Source organism: Herpailurus yagouaroundi, unplaced genomic scaffold (genome assembly GCF_014898765.1).
Source record: "Herpailurus yagouaroundi ecotype Mexico unplaced genomic scaffold, PumYag 100, whole genome shotgun sequence".
Lineage (NCBI taxonomy): Eukaryota > Metazoa > Chordata > Mammalia > Carnivora > Felidae > Herpailurus > Herpailurus yagouaroundi.
The window spans coordinates 87,744,046-87,763,062 of record NW_024412391.1 but is presented as its reverse complement, the minus strand read 5'-3'; the positions used below and the strand labels follow the sequence as shown (position 1 = coordinate 87,763,062).

At 43.2% G+C, this 19,017-nt stretch overlaps 1 protein-coding gene and 1 non-coding gene across 3 annotated transcripts in view; one reads left to right on the top strand and one right to left on the bottom strand.

Moving 5' to 3' along the window:
* The window catches only part of SUGCT (succinyl-CoA:glutarate-CoA transferase), a 775,778-nt gene that overhangs the window by 143,841 nt on the left and 612,920 nt on the right, over positions 1-19,017 (bottom strand). The window lies entirely within an intron of this gene.
* LOC121028993 (U6 spliceosomal RNA) lies at positions 15,541-15,642 on the top strand. Its single transcript, XR_005789521.1, has one exon. It is a non-coding gene; the product is annotated as a U6 spliceosomal RNA (small nuclear RNA).

Sequence of the window (19,017 nt, the reverse complement as noted above, 5' to 3'; positions counted from 1 at the left end):
GGTATTTGGAGGCGGAGCCTTTGGAATGGAATTAGGCCATGAGGGTGGAGCCCTTTTGAATAAGTTAGTGCCTTATAAGAAGAATATGGCTTCTTCTCTCTGCTCCCTCTGCCAGGTGAGGCCATCTGCAAACCGGAAATGAGCCTCACCGGACACCAGATTTGCCAGGACCTTCACCTCGGGCTTCCAGCTGCTGGGACTATGAGAAATAAATATCTGTGGTTCAAACCACTCACTCTATGACGTTTCTGTTATGGCAGCCTTACGTGACAAAGACAATAATAATGGAAAGGGCAGCAAAGTCAAAGGCAGTCAGAAGCATATAGCTCCTCCCTTTATGAGTGGGCCAGGCCAGGTGGGCTTGCTGACACTGTCTTCTCATCTTCAGCGTGGGCCTGGCTTACAGAGCCATGAATAAGGACACAGAGCCTCTGCCATAGCCTGGGTACTAAGTGCAGGCCGGCCCTCCTGCCCTGTGCATGTCGAGGGAGGACAAAGCCTTGAGATGGGGCATTGTGCTGAGAGAGTTCACAAGCTTACGATCCAGCTGGGGTACCATGAAGACATTTTGACAGTGATTCAAAAGTTCCCATAAAAACAGAATTCACAAAACAGTGTAAATTCATATGCGTGGCTCAGAGAGTGAGGGCTAGAATTCCATAGGAGGGAGTGAAGTCCAGAAGCTATAGTGTTTGGGTCTCAAAAGAATGGGGGACCAGAGCTTGGGGAGGGGAACTGGATAGGAAAAGAGGAATTGGTATGGCTCCATTGTAAGATTTCACGACAAAATCCTGATGCAGCTTTCCTTTCTAAACACAGAAGCTGAGCCTGTGTTGTCCCCAGAAAGGGAAGTGTGCCACCACAGGGCTCCGTTCTGTGTTTCTTCCCTCTTCTGCCTTCACTCACCAGCGTTCCCTGACGGGTCCTACTGGGTGTCTGGGATTCTCATCTCCGAATTAGAAGCTTCAGCACCTTGGGGTGCCTGGGTGGCTCAGTTGGTTGCGCGTGCGACTTCGGCTCAGGTCATGATCTCACACTTCATGGGTTTGAGCCCCATGTTGGATTCTGAGCTGACAGCTCAGAGCCTGGAGCCTGCCTCAGATTCTGTGTTTCCCTCTCTCTCTCTGCCACTCCCCTGCTCTCTCTCTCTCTCTCTCTCTCTCAAAAATAAATTAACATTAAAAAATTTAAAAAAAAAGAAGAAGAAGTTTCACCACCTTGTTCGAGCAGGGATCCTAACCTAAGTGAGCCTTCTTGGGCAAACACAGATTACTCCCTATTCCTTTCCTCAGCCCATTCCACTGGTGAGAACCCTTCTTCCAACATCTTCGGGCCGCATTCCATACTCCAAACACAGAGCACCGACAGACAAACCAGGAGTTTATTTTAGATGGCATCTTTTCAAGTCAAAACTCTTGAAGGAAATTTTCTTAAATTAAGATCCCAGGGAAAAAAAATAATCAAATGATAATACAACCGCTGATGAACATTCTGGCTGATCTTTCAATAAACTGAGGATTATTTGCTAAACTTGTCCACTCAGATAAAATTATCTAGTTTTAGCACTTTTTGTTATTATTTTTGCTCCTGGGCTAGTTTTAATTTTTTATCTTACTTTTTATTTTTTAAATTTTTTTAAAGTTTGTATATTTTCAGAGTGGGAGCAGAGAGAGAGGGAGAGAGAGAGAGATTCCCAAGCAGGGTCTGCATTGTCAGCACAGAGCCCAACACGGGGCTCAAACCCATGAACAGCAAGATCATGACCTGAGCCAAAATCAAGAGTTAGACACTTAACGGACTGAGCCACCCAGGGTCCCCTGGACAAGTTTTTTAATGTGACTACAGAGGTTTTTTGTTTTTTGTTGTTTTTTTAATCTCTTTTTTTCTTTAGGCATGATTTTAGAAATCTCTCTCAACTTCTCTCATTTACACAAACATATAGATAGATACCCTAAACCCTAAAACTACCCTGTTTAGCAAGATCTAGAAAACTGAGGATGTAGGAGGAATGGGGTGGAAGAAAGAGAAAAATTCTGTCTGAGGTAGAACATTAAAGACCTCACCCCCCAGTGCCCCTTACTCATCAGCTACAGAAGAGAGGCTGGGACATATGTATTGTTTCCATAAACTGTGAGGCAGATCATAAGCAATTTGTTCCTAAGAGCTATAGAGTAAAAACACACACATAAGCTTGTTTCTACGTAAATAAAAGCAAATTCAAGGATATGTTTGTGATAATGTCTGTCTGTCCTGCATTCTACAACACTTTCCGTAATGGGAAAGAAGTGGCCCATCTTAGAGCTAACACTCAGAGAATGTTTTATGACACGGGGGGGGGGGGGGAGAGGGGGAGATGGTAGTTGTGGTAAGGATGAAAGTGAGCAGAGGAACAGTATCTGAAAACTATCCTTTAGGGGCGCCTGGGTGGGTGGCTCAGTCAGTTAAGCGTCCGACTTCGGCTCAGGTTATGATCTCGTGGCCCATGAGTTCGAGCCCCAGTTCGGGCTTTGTGCTGACAGCTCAGAGCCTGGAGCCTGCTTCAGATTCTGTGTCTCCCTCTCTCTTCCCCTCCCCCACTCATGGTCTCTCTCTCTCTCTCTCTCTCTCTCTCAAAAATAAATAAACATTAAAAAAATTAAAAATAAATAAATAAATAAAACCTATCTCTTAGAAAGTTTGCTGAGTGTGGTGTAGTGTATACATACCCCTACCCCTTCTTCAAGAGAATTTCGAGAAGGACTTCTGTTACTTCCAGTGCTTTTGGGATTAAGATTTGTGTTTCTTTTGTCTGAGATTCTTTAAGGGAATCTTAAGTATGATATAACCCAACCATCTTCAAAACTGTTCACCTAACCCCTGACTAGTATCAGCACCACCTGGAAACTTGTTAGAATAAATCTTTGGGCCCCACTTCCTGTCTGTGTCAGAAATTGTGCGACTGGAGCCCAGTGATATGGACTTCAAGTAGCCCTCCAAGGGATTCCGATGTGCAATGAATTTGACAACTATAACCTGTGGTGCATAGTCACTACTGAGAAACCATCTGTGGTAGAGGTTGTGGACCAGCCAGCACACCCATCCTTTGCTTGCTTTGAGTAAGACTGCTGAGGATGTTCTCCTGTGACCTTCTCCAGTGACTTATCCTTGGCTGACAGACAAGGATACATGCCTGGGAAGCCAGCCACCCACCCGCCACCCCAGCCCCAGGGTACCCAATGACTGCTTGGTATCAGGTTCTTTAGCCTAGACCCATTGAAGGGAAGGAGGGTTCTGCCCTGTGAGCCCTGTGTATCAGGTCAAAGTTAGACTTTACTAAGATCACTTCCTTGGAGATTCCTTCTCCTTCCTTATCTTGCTCTCTTCACTCTCTTCCAGTTTTTTCCTAAAGACTACTCCCTCATGAAATCAGTGCACCCCAATCCCTTTCTCACATGCTGCTTCTAGGGAACCAGACTATGACATTATTAATAGTTCTAATGATTAGAAATGTTTGTAAAGCTTCTCTTAGAGTTATGATGGGTGGGAATGGTTACTGTTTGGTGGGGGGAAGAATTCCCAAATATGGGAATACCCATGGGAGTCTTCTCAAAAGTATATGAGACTATACTCTGCATCTCAGCAAGGTGAAAATAAAGGTTGGGCTTGAAACCTTTAAACTGATGGGCTAGATGATCTCTATTGACCATTCAAGTTCTGAAATGTATATGTTGTGACAATCCCCAGTAGTGAATATTATACAATTTTATTTATGTTCAATTAGATGAAGAGAAAGGACGAGAAGTCGCCAGAGGGGAGGGTATTCACATTCACTAACATAAAACAATTCATTCGACACGTTTATTGAGCTCCTATATAGGGCTTCCACAGTAAACTTTGCAAGCAAAGTCTCTCCCCTCAGGGAGCTTCTGATCTGATGAGGGAAACAGGCAGTAAACAGAGGACTATGTGTAATCTGATATCCAAGAGTGAAAAATATTATGAAGAAAAGTAAAGCAGGGGAAGGAGATAGAGAGTGATAATGGGGTGGGGGCAGGGTGCTCAGTGAGGAGGCAATATTTGAGCAGACCCTTAAAAGCAGTGAGCAAATTTCGCTTTCTATCAGCAGTTATGAGACTATCTACTGTTCTAGACAGAAGAAACAGCAAGTATAAAGTCTCCAGGCAAGGGCTTGGTTAGTTGGGGGTGGCAGAAAGGAGGACAGGGGGGCAGTAGATGGGTTTAGAAGGTAGCCAGGGCCCTGACCATGTAAGGGGTAGTAGGTCAGAGTGGAAACAAGATGTGATGGGATGCCCTCGGGGGTTCTGAGCAGGCAGTGGCATGAATGCATTTATGTTTGTAAAAGTCTCCTTAGAGAGAAGAGACTGCAGGTGGGGCAAGAGAATCAGAGACCACAGATAAAACGATATTGCAATAGACTAGGCAGGAATGAGACAAAGGTGAACGGCTTCCAGGAAAGCTTATTTATCTACTCATTGACTTTAATCCCTTGAGAGCTCTGAAGGGCCCTACAAGATGTGCACACCCTGTTTAAGTCTCCTTCCCTCTTTGCCTGATCACAACCTGGAACGGGAAGGAAGCATTTATGAAGGCATTGAGTCTCAGACATCCAGACCGAGTTAGGGACAGACAGCATTATTGCACAGGGTACCAGGGAAGTATTTCGCTCCTGGAGCCCCACGTTGACATTACTACTATTATGTTTCACGAAACAGCTCCCTGATTCCTGTTGCTTCATACGGTACTGTGCAGGTCCAGGAAGTTTTACTGAGGGCAAGTTCTACTCTCGAAAGCCACAACGTAAGGATTTTTTTTTTCCCATTTCATTTTATTCAAAGTGTATAAATACATTGGTAAACAATACCATGAAAGAAGACATTTGATAACATCTATGCTAACAACTAAAAATTTCCACTTGGTGTTTTGCTCCCAATAAAACCTATTCTTTGTTAAAATTTTATTGTCAGTGAGTTTTTAAGTGCACGGAAAAAAGATTTCAATTACAATTTATAACTGAAGCAAGTTTGAACATAAGGAAGTCAGTTCTTTCAAAAGGAACAAAAACCCACCAGAGCTTACTTTGAAACAATATTTAAGGCTTCACTCCACGGAGATTTCTAATACTCTTTTTCTAAGTGGAATTCAATTTTCCCATTTGTAAGTTTCCCAATGTTGGTGGTTACAGAGTATGTGCCTGTGGTCAGGCGACTTAGGAAAAATGGGAAGCATGAAGGTGCTGGTTTTAAAATTAAATCTGAAGCTTTCACGTGCCTTAAGGACCACGTCCAAAAGAAATTGCTTTCCTTGGGACCAAAGGTACTATCTCGCCATTCAAAATGCAAAGGGCCAGAAGTTTATTTATACCTTCTCCATGATTTGTTTCCCAGATTTGGCTTTCTATAAGCACTTCCTTCAGGAAAACACACACTTTTCCTCCCCTGCAGCCCAATTTCCTGTAGGAGGGCCTCTTCAGAAAATGATAATCACAGCGTCCTTCTTGTGTTTTCCAGTGACACGCAGAACACTCACATTCACACATACAAAACACCTTTCAAAAGAAAGTGAGGATGAAGCAGGGTAAAGAGAGTAAAGAAATTTTCTCCTTTTCCTCAAATTGTTTCTCTTTCTTAAAAACTAGTCGCTGTTGCTGTATTTTCATGGCGTATACTGGGATTTCACATCCATTCTCCTCATTTGAGGGCAGATTCTTCCTTGGGTTAGATGTAGATTTATGTAATCTGAGCCACTAGCAGAGTTAATTCTACCCCAGGCAATTACAGGATGCCCAGGGCTGCTGTTGGGACATGCTAACCACAGACGTGTTCTTGTGTTCCAAGGTGAAGATGACAATGAGGGTGGGGAGTTCTCCAGTTGTCCGAGCTGTGATATAACCACAAACTCTGTGACACCTCCTGTAAGGAACAGGTCTGAGCAGACCTATTGGAAGAAGGGGTGGGATAGCTGAGTTCCATAGCCTAGCTTCTTGAACACAAAGTTATCATCCAAAACTATCTGGTAAACTCTTGGAAATGCTGTGGTTTCCTCTGGATTAAGACTTAGCTGGTCCCTAGAGATGGCTACCCACTGGGAATGGTCTTGGGAGCCTGAACAGACTAAGACATTGATAATCAACTTTGTACACAAATCTTATCATGATCATATTTCCTCAAATCTAAGACTTCCCACACTGACTTTTCAAGAGGGAATAAGAAATGTCATCATGATTGAAGGCACATACTAATATAAATAATAAAAATATATTTCCATTGAATTCAAAGATATATTATTAGAAATGAATATGATCACAAAAATCCTAGACTATGTTAAGCCCTTCCTCGGCTGGCTATATTACCTCACTTAATCCTCATAAAAATCATAGCCCTCCGAGAGAGATTGAATTTTCCTCATTTCTCAGATGAGGAAACTAAGGCTGAAGAAAAATTCAGAAAAGTGTTGGCACCTGAAGTTTTGTAACTCTGACCTCATATCCAGGCCCCTGAGGATTTCTGAGATATACTGCCTTGGAAGGGAGCCACCAATGGGTACAGCCTTCCCCTTTGATAAATTTCAAGGAAAAAAGGCAATAATTTCACACCAACAGCACAATTAAGTGACCCAAGACCCTGATGTAGGTTCTGTCGTGTCTGATGGCATAAAGATCAAACCCCACTGCTTCCAAGACCAAATTTTTAGGAGATAAAGTGGTGGACTGGGAGGAACAATGGCTCTGAGGTCTGAGGAATGCAGGATTTGTTAATTACGTACTGCTGGAACTGAAGAGTAACATTTCTAATCATGTCCACATGATAACTTATAAAATAAATGGTACTGAGGAAATCGGAAAGTAGAAAACAGGTTCTTTACTTCTCAAACATCAAACTAACCTCCAGATGAACCAACAAATTTTGAATAAAAATGAAAGTGTAAAGATCTTTATGGCGATGAAATAGTTCTGTATCTTGACTGCAGTCAAGGTTTTTATTGTCAATGAGTAGATTACATCATGTGTAGATTACACGCATCTACATATGTGATAAAACAGCACAGAATTTTGCACAGACATTGTCCTGATGTCTATTTCCTGATTTTGATAGTGTACTATAATTATGTAAGACATACCCATGGGGGGAAACTGGATGAAGAGTACACAGGACTTCTCTACTATTTTTGCAACTTCCTGTGAACCTATAATTATGTCTAATAAAAAGTAAAAACAAAATTTAAATATAATCATAAATAGAACATGGTAAAACTGAATACTGAACTTGGCATGGCCAAGGAAGAATCCAATTTTTAAAAACTGATCAATTTAACCACTTATAAATGAAAAGTTTCTAATGTCCAAAAGCATAAAGTTGAAAGGCAAATATTCAGATGTTTTCCACATATACAGAAAATGAGGGTTTAGTTAAGTTAGTATCATTTATATGCTGGTTAAAAGAGTGGACTTTGGTTGAAAGGGCCAGAATCCTTGGATTAAAAATCATGGCCCCATCATTTGATGGCCGGTGACTTTGAGAAAATTACCTTCACTGAGCTTTGGCTTTACTGTCTGTGAGATAGAGATAATGGTGGTGCCTTCCTCAATGAGCTGTATGAGGATTAAAAGAGTTAAGAATTGAATAGTATCTGGAGCACAGTAACACATGCAGCATTAGCTGGGTTCTTATAATTGTTACAATGCAATACAAGAAACAAAAACAAACAAACAAACAAACAAAAAAACAAACGCTAAATCCTTCTGTGATGCCAAGCTCTTGGCTATTCAGGATCTGGCTGGGGTAAACTCATTCTTGATAACTCTGACACAGATTTCCCTGATATAATTAAATCCTCAGGCTGAATCAGGCCTGGACATTTATGCTGACAGCTAATGATCTGTGGTAAGCAATCCTTACCCTTGTGGTCACCTGTGAGCTAGAATTTTTTGCTCTCTTCAACACATCTACCTCTGCGGTTATTCATCCCGTGTCCCGTCTACTGTGGTGTTTCTAGGCCACCGTAACTAGGTAACAGGATGTTTGTGAGAGCCGCTTGTGCTGGTATCCGGTGTTGTGATTTGGATTCTCCCATGCATTGGGTTGCTCTTACTATCTCTGTTTCATGAAGAGATGGCAACTCAGAGAAGTTGTAGTCACTGGACTGCCCAAGGTCACACAACCAGCCAGGAGTAGCACCTAATCTCAAAACCAGCTCTTCTGAATCAAAAGCCTGGACATTTCCAAAGTGATGGGAAACCCTCTGACTCACAATTCTAAGTACCATGTCTAAACTAAGATTCCCAATACAGATCTATGAGGTTCCACATTTTTCTGGCATGGGCTTTTGGACAACTTTGTTGACTCCTGATGGGTTTTCCTTTTTCCTTCCTGATTCTTGCCAGTGTTCCAAATAGGAGTATTTATCATAGAAGTCCCATCGTGACGAGTCAACTGTGAGACCACACTCTATGGGGGGGGGGGGCACATGTTGCTTTCTGTGCTCCTTATGATGTTTTAGAGCTCTGTTTCTCCAAGTAGATTGGAGGCTTATAAAACACAGGGACCACCTGTTGTCATTATCTGGTATCTACTCAAAAACAGCTAGTACAATAGACTGTAACTTCAGGTTGTTGGCCTCTTGATTTGGAACGCTTGAAAAGGCACACTTGGTCCATGTTTCTATTTAAGAAGCTCTTGTGTATATGAATGACCACCTGGATTATAAGTATAGAAATCTGAGTATCAGTTACCCTGGTGCCAAGGAAGAGGAATATTTGCTTTATTGCTAGCTCTTGGAGCTAAGAATGGAATTCTCATAAAATCACTATCCAGTGTGATCTCAGGCAGGTGATTAAATTGTACTGGATCTCTTTTCCCACATGGTGAAAGGAATTTATCACTTTTAAGGAAATCTGCTCTGCAAGAGAGCACCTCCAATCCTTCCCACCTCCAAAGACATTTGAGTATTTACAGAGAGATGGGGCAAGGTGAGAAGAGGAGAGAGCTCAATGCACACATTTGGGCCTGGGCAACAACCAACACTGATGGAGAAGACAGGCAGACACAGATATGTATACACGTTCTCTCCTCCCCTCCCTCTCTCTCTCTCTCTCTCTCTCATGCATACACACTCACAAATATACACATTCACATATATACACACTCACACACACATACATGCATTCACACACATACACACAAAATGTATATCTCTCTTATTATAATACTTTACGTAGATATTACTTAGATGCTTTTCCTTGGAATCACAAAAGGTAGGCAGGAATGGTAGAATGGCTTTGTTATATGCACAGAAAAAAAAATGGCCTCTAGTCAAAATCTTCTTGCACACTTGTGGGTGGACTTGAAAGTAAGCATGGTTTTTTACTGTAACATGTTCCGTGTTTAGCTCTGGTTTATAGGTGAGGACCCCACAAAATAAGAAACCAGCTAGGGAAAAGGCATTTTGGTGATCTTTTATGGAGATAGAAAGGCCTTATAGGTGCTTGCACGGCATTTATAAGAACACCCTGTTCCACACAGTTGTCTCAATCCTAAAAACATGGAGCATTAATGTTGATAGATCACCATAAAACTGAAAGTAATTTAACAGTAGGTTGACCCCAAAAGCAAAGAGTGTTAAAGTGAGGTGGGCACAGTACCCTTAAAATACACATAAATCTAATCTACCAAGAGCATATGCTCCAGACGGCAATGCTGAGTGCACAGGGGAGGAAAAGGCAGCCAGGTGTCCACAGCCCAAAAAGCTAAGAAGGTAATTTGTGGCTTTTAGAGGTCATGAATAATGATTTCACATGGTTTTCTTGACTTTGATGTTGTTACAGAAAATCACATGAAAATGTGTGTTTTCCACTCTATTATTTCCCTCATCTGAAACAGAGCCAAGTTTCTTTCACATTAGGAGAAATATCTCAACAGGACCAACAGTTAGAAACTGAATTTTAAATTTCTTCACTCGTCCTAGCATCCTGCGTGCCCATCCAGTAAGATAGTAAAGGCACAAAAGAAATCTGGTCATTGATAATTACCTCTCTACGGCCACCTAGACAATGTGAGAGACACCTAGCTGCCTTCACGTTGCCCTGTCTCCAGCAGAAGGCTCGGGCTTCTGGTGCTGGTGAGGTTTATTCCGGGAAGCTAGTGCTTGGCCGGGTTCACACAAAGGGCCGAAACAGAGTGAGAATCACAGCCCGTGATGACGTAAACCAGGTGGGTCTCCCATGAATCTGAGTCTTATGCATTTCTAGGGCTTTGCCTTGACAAGCCTGGGCCAGTGAAGGGTCCTAACAGTGGCCCTGAGGTATCCCACAGACTCCCAGCCTGAGGCAGGATTTTTAGAACCTGTCTCACCTGAACTTGCCATGTGGCTTCAGGCAGTACATCAACTCCTACAACCCGCTTTCCTCCACTGAAAGGTAGGGGGAAGGCCCCACTTACCTACTGCACAGAACTGCTTAGTGGAGTTTTAACAAGTCAGGATGGCAGAGCATATGACGTGTTTACGATTGCAAATATACTAGTGGCCAAAAGCAGCTGAGGAGATGACATTTGGTAGAAAGGAGAGCTCAGATTCCCCTTCCATCAGTGTACCCGAATGGCTTGTGGAAGTTGGACAATTCCTTTCACCACTATATGTTTCTCTATTTCCTTAAATAGCTTCTGTCATTTTCCAGATAATCACCTGGAAAATACTATGCATAGAACCTGCATAGAATCACTGTTTCTCAGGACACCTGCCTTTCATAACGTAATGCCTACCATCCGAAGCACAGTGCTAGTCTTAGGAGCAGCCAGCCTGCCCTGCTGAGGCTGCTTTGTGCCCTCCTGCCACCCAGCACCCTTCACAGACGGCCCCCCGTGGGCTGGGCCTCCGGACGCTGGGGCGGCCGATGAGCTCAGCTCTCAGAAGTGGCTGGCCTGGCTGAGACAGGGGTGCCCTGCCACACTCACTTCCTAGAGTACAAGTTCAGCCAAAGCCACATTAAAAGATGGTTGCTTAACGTTGGCAGAACTTTTCGGGAGGCACCAAAGGAGGGTGTGTGGGAGGGGGGGTAGTGGGCAACAGTGTCATAAAATGACGAAGCCGGACAAACGTTTCCTGTCCTCACATTTAAAATCTCCGATGGGGGTGGAAGGCAGCCTCAGAGGCCCAGGGCTTTTCTGAAGAAACTATAAAAGGGGAAAAAAAATGATAAAGCTGGGCTTTAGCAGGCTACTACCACCCAAACCAAAGAGGGGAAGAGAAGTTTCCCTTCAGCTCCAACCCTTGCGTGTAATCTTCAGGCTGGGTTTGCTGCAGGAAGCTTTTCAGAGGGGATGTGAGGTTTGGTTTTGTTTCTGTGGTGGCTCTTTTCTCCCCCGTGAGTGGCTGTAGGTCAGATCTAGTCTTCTCGTGTTCCCACTATAATATATTTAAGAAGTTGAACAGGAATCAGTGGCGTCTTTGTGCATCCCACACCTCCTAGTGGTCTCCAACAAAATGTATTACCTGCTCAGAAAGTATCCCTTGCTATATGAATTGTTGCTGCCTGAAATCAGGAAAATAATCTCTTTGGACAAGGGCCATAACTTGGATATAAAAACCATTGACGTAGTCGATACATATGTTTTCTTCATGGGGTTTCCAGGACAAGGGAAAATCATGGAGCCTTCCCTCTGACATCCGTCAATTTTTCAGTCGCAACAAGAATATGAGTAGCTGATATGAAGCAGAACAAATGGAAAATTGTTCAAAATACTCAGCACAATTGGCCTATTTCCTTCAGCTTTCCAAGTTACTCAAGCAATAGCGTATTGGCGATATTTCTCATGATAGACTCCCTGTAGAGATTCAATGCTCAGGTCTATCATTTCATGACCACTTAAATCCTGCAAAGTAAAATCTCATGCAGGCAAGGCCTGAGAGACCCATCCCCTAAGAAAAAGATAAGCTCTGGGGCACCTGGGTGGCTCAGTCAGTTAAGCTCGGACTCTTGATTTCAGCTCAGGTCATGATCTCACGGTTCATGAGTTTGAGCCCTGCACCAGACTCTGCACTGACAGTGCAGAGCCTGCTTGGGATCCTCTCTCTTTCCCTTTCTTTCTCTGCCCTTCTCTGTCTCAGAATAAATAAATAAATAACTCTTAAAAAGAAAAAGATAACTTCTCCTGTTTTCAGAGTCTCCAGCCCTAAGATGGGACTGGAGATGTGACAGCAGACCCACTTAGCGAATGCATGTACACTGTGTAATTTAAATCACAGTGTGTAAGGCAGCCTTTCAAGAGACTCCACGCATCTTCAGAGTTCCAGAGATTGTATTTGACTCACAAAATTTAGAATTCTTCACCCACACTTATCAGTGTCATCTTCCTTCTCCTTGTTCTACCCTCCTCTATAAAGCAAGAGACACATGTAGCTGCCTACAGCAACCTCAAAGATTTCTCCAATAAAGCAATGAAAAGTGGGGGGGGGGGGTAGAGAATGTTCCAGAAAAGCTCACAGAGTTTTGTGGCTTAGGAGTTAAATCAAATAGCCTGGGGTTCCAATTCTGATTCTGCTAACAATTAAATAATGAAATACACCCTCTCTGTATTTCAAGTTCTTTAACATGAAGTAATTCCTTTGACCTTCATAACAAACCTCTAAGGGAGAAAGGGAAGCCTCGTCATCCCAAGTTTGCAGATGAGCAAGCCAACTCTGAGGTCTGCATAACCTGCCAAAGAGTGTATTGCTACATAGGCAGAACTGTTACCGACGCAGCCTTCTTGCTCATGGTTCACGCCATGTGGCCTGAGCTCTCTCTCTCTCTCTCTCTCCGAGTCATGACCTCTCTTACCTGAACATACATACCTACTCACTCTCCACCCTCTGCACCCCTCAGGAGCATGTGGGCCCACCTTGGATGGCCTGAGGACATGTCACTGCATCACGTGGGCAGCACGTGCTCAGTAAATATTTGGCAAATTGAAACAAACTGAATCAACCTGATCAAATTGCAAAGCAGGTAAATTTTGTGCATTACCCTTCATCCTGTAACCCCTCGTTCTTAACGTCGACTCCCGCCTGTCAAAACCTATACTTCTAGATCTTTAAAATGCATAAACTCTATGATTGATAGGGACTTAAAGTGTTCTCTATCCCTGTAAGGTGACATTTGAATCTAGTGGATGTGGCTGTAATTAATTTCAGGCACAGCCAGAAAGTATGGGATGACCTGAGAAAGTCAGGGCCTTCCGAGCAGGCCAGAAATCACATGTAGAACTCAGTGGAACTTCAGCCTGTGCCAAAATCACAGGCATTCACAGTCACCCACCTTGGTTTTTCTCATCTATGAGTTGAAAAGTGTGAGTCATAAACTGTTGGAAGTATTTTTAACTCCCCAATTATTTGGATCGTAAAATGCAATGTTTCAACCCTAACCGAATGCTAAGGCCAATCTTAGCAACCAATTAGACAGAGTTGACTTTGAAATCAAAGAAGAAGTCCAAGAGAGAAAGAGTAAGCTATTTAAAAAGGTTATGTGGATATCCCAATATGTGTAACTCAAAGCACCCATAAACTCTCCATGCAAACAACAAAGTACGATTTCGTCTTCTCCTTGACGTGGACTAAGGGACACTGCATCCTGAGCGCCCCCTCAGCCCAGAGCTTGCACTCCACTTACAAATGGACACATGCTAAGGTGTCTGCATTCTGTCCTTGAAGATTCCTGAGGCTCACATCACCAGGGAGCCCACTCTTCAGCCTCAGCTTTTTCAGTTTACACTTTGAGCCACTAAGTTCTGTCGCTGCCATCTCCTGTCCCTGCCTCTCCTTCCTGGCACCTCTTACAGCCTCAGTTCAGGCCCCCTGAACCTGCAATACTCACTGAGGGACACCGCCTTTCCCTCCCCAATGGCCCCTAAGCCCTAATGCCTCCCCCAACCCCTGCCATGCCGACAACTGGCAGGCTCCCCGCCCTGGTTCTCTCTCTGTCTGCCAAACTTGCTCATGCTATACTTTGGCTCCAATGCCCACCCCAGGAACTCCCACTTGCCCTTCCAGACTCAGCTCATACAACCTGGGAAGTCTTTACTGACTGCCAGGCTGAGTTAGAATCCCTGCCCATGCTTTCCCAAAATCTTGAGTATATATCAAGCACAGTGTTAATGACACCAGATAGTATTCCTATTAACTTCTCTACTTGTGTCCTTGGTTCTCACAACGTGCCAGAACTTGCTGACTGGCTGACTGACTCACTAAAAGAAGAGACTGCAAGAAGTGTGGTCAAGAAAAGTCCCAACTTCCTTTGAGATTTTCCTTAGTGCCTAACACGGTGTCTGCTGCAGGTTCCCAGGTAGTTAAATAAAACTGAACTACATAATCCTTTCCTTGACCAGTCCTCATTCATTCGGTCATCAGGTATTGACCATCCAGGACGTCCTGTGGAACTGTGCGTAGTAGACACTGTGGAAGAAACGACCGGGTAAACCAAAGGCCTGGAGGGGTCTAGAGTCAAGAGGAGTAATAGGTTTATAAACAGTAGAGAGTCGTCCAAGTCTGAGTGAATCACCAGTAGCCCTTTGTAGGGGAAATAGGGAAGATTTAGCCATGGAGAGGAGTTTTGAGGCAGGTCTTAACTGATGAGTACGTGAATATCCTTTTTTTTGAGTCTTCTTAGTCATGTGTGTACGTGTGCCCGTGTGTTTTGAATACATGCTACTACTATCCACAAAATTCCCTGGAATGAATATTTATGCAAATGCTAATTACGCACTAATTACACACTATAATCTAAAACTCCCCTAGGTTATTTCCTGCCAACACAACGTCCCTTTGCTGCACATCTCTTAACATTTTAGCTGTTCTTTGGATGTCAGTGGTTATAACATTCCACAGACCCTGGTCTACCATCCCTGAACTGCTTCCTCTCCTGAGTCCTGTTAATCTCTCACATTTATTATCATTTTTTCAGCTGCAGTCATTGCGAACAGTAGTGTGCTTCCCCCCATATAATAAATATTCATGTGCTTATGAAGTCGCAGAGAAAACGTTTCTGAGCATGAAGAGTTGATGTCAACAGTCAGGAGTGGATGAAACACAGCATTAAATCTATTAGCATTCCCACATCTTCCTAGAGGCTTAATTGTTTCAGACAAGAGGCTGAAGCATGGAGTTTGGAGGTTTTGAGAATGACTACAAGATGGGAAGGAAAACAAAAGATATAATTGGTGAATTATGGCTCTGGGTGTCACTTCTATTTCACAACAGCGCATGGGTAAGAAGCCTTTTCACATTATCCAATTTATCCCTTCGAGACTGGGATGGTCTACTGACCCCGAGCATGAGATAGAACGTGGGCAGCGGTGAGCTGAGCCCTGCTAGGAAATGAGGAATTGCCTGCAATGGGAACTCCTAGTCTGAACTTGTACCCATATTTCTGACCTCAGACCTCTGTTCAGATGCAGCTCTTGGCTCAGGGACAGCTACTGTCATGACACAAGTGGAAATTTCTTTTTCCACAATTCCTGTCTGATGGCGTCTAAGAATCAATGCAAAGTCACTTTAAGAGTGTTCTGAAATACTGCTTGCTTCTGCAGTGCATAGACTAAAACTGGAATGATTCAGAGATTAGCATGGCCCCTGCGTGAGAATGGCACTCAAATTCGTGAAGTGTTCCATATTTAAAAAAAAAAAGAATGCTTTGAAATATTAACAGTTATTTGCTGGACATGAGTGCATGCAGGTGTGCACACACAGTACACTAAGCAAATGCCCAGTAGACATATGATATTAGACAGAAGTGAGAGAGAGGACGGTGACGTGGAGTAGCGGTATAGGGTAGTAGATGAGCACTTTGTCCTCAGAAAAGCTTTGTAGTCCTAGCTCTGCCACTTACCAGCCATGAGACCTTAGGAAAGCTGCTGAACCTCTCCAGGCCTCAGTCTCATCATCTCCTTAACCCAGTGGTTCTTAAGTGGGGGCAATTTTGTGTGGGCTATTTGAGTGCCAGTGACAATTTCAATGCCCCCCCCCCCCATTAATACCTCATAAGTATTCATCTTATGCCCAATACTGCCTTCAATCTTTCCTGAAACCAAGAATTAGGTCATAAAACAAAGGGATGGTCAGCACAAATGCGTCTAATTTTCAAGCCAAAGCCACTACATGACCAGGCGACCCAGTGGCATTGGACTATCTAATGTCCCCAAAATGTCTCTAGGCATGCAGTCCAGATTCATTCCGCTTCTTCTTCTTTTTTTTTTATTTTTTAAAATGTTTATTTATTTTTGAGAGGCAGAGAGAGACACAGTGCAACCAGGGGAGGGGCAGAGAGAGAGAAGGAGACAGAGAATCCAAAGCAGGCTCCAGGCTCTGAGCTGTCAGCACAGAGCCCGATACGAGACTCAAACTCATGAACTTCAAGGTCATGACTTGAGCCAAAGTTGGACACTTAACTGACTGAGCCATCCAGACACCCCTCATTCTGCTACTTCTTAAGGCAATATGCGAATTTTATCTTAGAGAATGCAGCATCATCTCCCAGGCAGTGACATGCTTGTAAAGGAGAGATCTGGCCACCAATGGCAAAAATTGTTTTATCTCTTTTTAGGTTTGTTTGTTTAACAAGACCAAAAGAAGACAAAGTCATATCTTTCTCACTGACTTCACCAAGGGCAGCATTCTATTTAGACACCAGGAAGAACAATGTGGAAATTGTTCACTAGCAATGTGAATCATTTTCAGACAATCCCCAGAAAATCTGGGATAAGTTAGGTGGAAGAGAGATAGATGACAGTATGTGGAAAACTTTATTTATGAATGTTAATAAAATTTCTATTGCAAAGGAAATACTAGAGACAACACTGAAAAGCCCTACATTGAGAGTGAAGCTTATTCCAGCCTGACTCTAAGATGCAAACAAGCCAAAGACCGATTCATTAAGTGCCAAGTTCAAGAGAAAGATGGCAGGCTAGTGCTACAGCTGGAGAAGTTCCCCTCCTCAGGGTTTTGCCAAGAGCCTGCTCACATGCCTTGCAGACCATGATAGATACGTTAGGGCAGACCTGACATCCTTGCCGAGCTTTCTTCATGTCAGCTTTTTGCAGCATGGAAATGAGTTGGTAGGTTTTGGACTAAAGGCAATCTCCCTCATTCATACCTGGGACTTTTGACAGAAATTTTCAAAATGGAAAACAAAAATGGCAGCCAGTCAAAATCAAGGTTCTAATTTTTGCAACATCTGGAGATCCGTTTTGAAGACAACGGCCGATAAAAGCAGAATGGGCTTGGACTTATATGAAAATGCACCCCAAGAAATATACAGATATTTGTTGGTTACACCATGGATTCTGACATCTTTCATTAGTTTGAGCTGTGGGAATGTTTTCAAAAAGTGTGGTGAAAACATGGTGGGACAAAGATTTTGTGAGGGCTTGATATATTGACTTCTATTTTCCACAGGTTGGAATGAAATTGTTTTAAAACAGCAATTGAGGGGCACCTGGGTGGCTTAGTTAGGTAAGTATCCTACTCTTGATTTCAGCTCAGGTCACCATCTTACAGTTTGTGGGAGGGAGCCCCACATCAGGCTCTGTGCTGTCAGCAAGGGGCCTGCTTGGGATGCTCTCTCTCCCTCTCTCTCTGTCCCCACCCCCTTCTCTCTCCCTGTCTCTCAACATAAATAAATAAACTTAAAAAATTAAAACAGTGATTGAGATGTATACCACTCCTTACAAGTTTCCAGGTCATGGAAAGAGTAAATATTTTAACTGCATATAGTAACCAGAATTTGTGAGGAAGTGAGTTTCAGTTAAAGTGTCATCAAGGTAAGATGAAGGTTTAAAAATTCTAATACTGAGAAATATGCTGAATGTCAGAGTCAAGTAAAAAGCCAGGCTTTCTAAAACCTGGCTAATCCTTATTCCATGATTATATCTCCAAGAAATTGTGCCCAAATGGTTTATCCTCATGGGGAATTTGTAGAACATGGTAGCCAAACAGAGTGACCTTTGCAGCCCAAAGATCTGGGTTCAAATCCCAGCTCTGATACTTGTGTGGCTTTGGGGAACTTATTTAACCTCTCCGATCCTCAGCTTCTTCATTTGTTAAATGGGAATGATAATGGTACCTGCCTGATAAGGTCACTATATCAAACATTAAATGAGTTTAACATCTAAATGCACGTGAAGCATTTGGAAAGAACACTGCCTGAAATATTTTCAGTGTTCCATCAATTCTGGCTCTCCTCATGTCATTTCATCTTCACACAAACCTTGTGAGATAAGTACCATCCATAATTCTCATCTCACACATGGGAAGATGAGGATTTGATAGGTATATTAACTCGTTCAAGGATAGACAGCTCATAAGTGGTGAAGCCAGTACTTGAAATGACCTGCTTTCAGCCCAAAGTTCACTACATAGTATATTTGGGAATATGACTGAGAAGAGAAAGAGTTGGTCTTTCCTACTAAGGAAAATAGTTGCTAGGGCAGAAATTAGCAAAATCCCTAGTCCAGGAAGTAACTCTCCATAACTTTCTATGGGACATTTGCCACTCTATTCCTCTCCCTAAAGCACTCAGAATAGGAGAGAAGGGGTGTGATTACAGAGATGAACCCTTTCCAAACTCTTTTTCCCTCAATTTAATCAGATCCCTTGCTTAACACTTAGCACAGAGCAGGAATAGCCGAAAGCCTTTCTCCTTCCTCTTCCCCAACAAAGTTCACAAGAATATGCACCTCTCATCACAATCAAGTCTGTTGTTAGTAGACTTTTGCTGACTGAATGAACATCGGCTGACTTATGGGTAAAGGCAAAGAGGTCTAAGAGGTTCTCGCAGGATTTTTAAAGGAAGGTTAATGTTGGTGCCTGGGCCCTCTCTTTACCCGTCTTTCTCTTGGGACCCTCTGTCCCCTGCCACGATCCCTGCCCACCTCCCCTACACCACCCCACCCCCTACTCCCTGCCAGGAATCAGGCTCTTTGAATTGTTCTTGGGTTGGTGAAAGTGTCCACTATGGCAACACATTCACATCAGTAACAAATGTTGAAGCTCAGT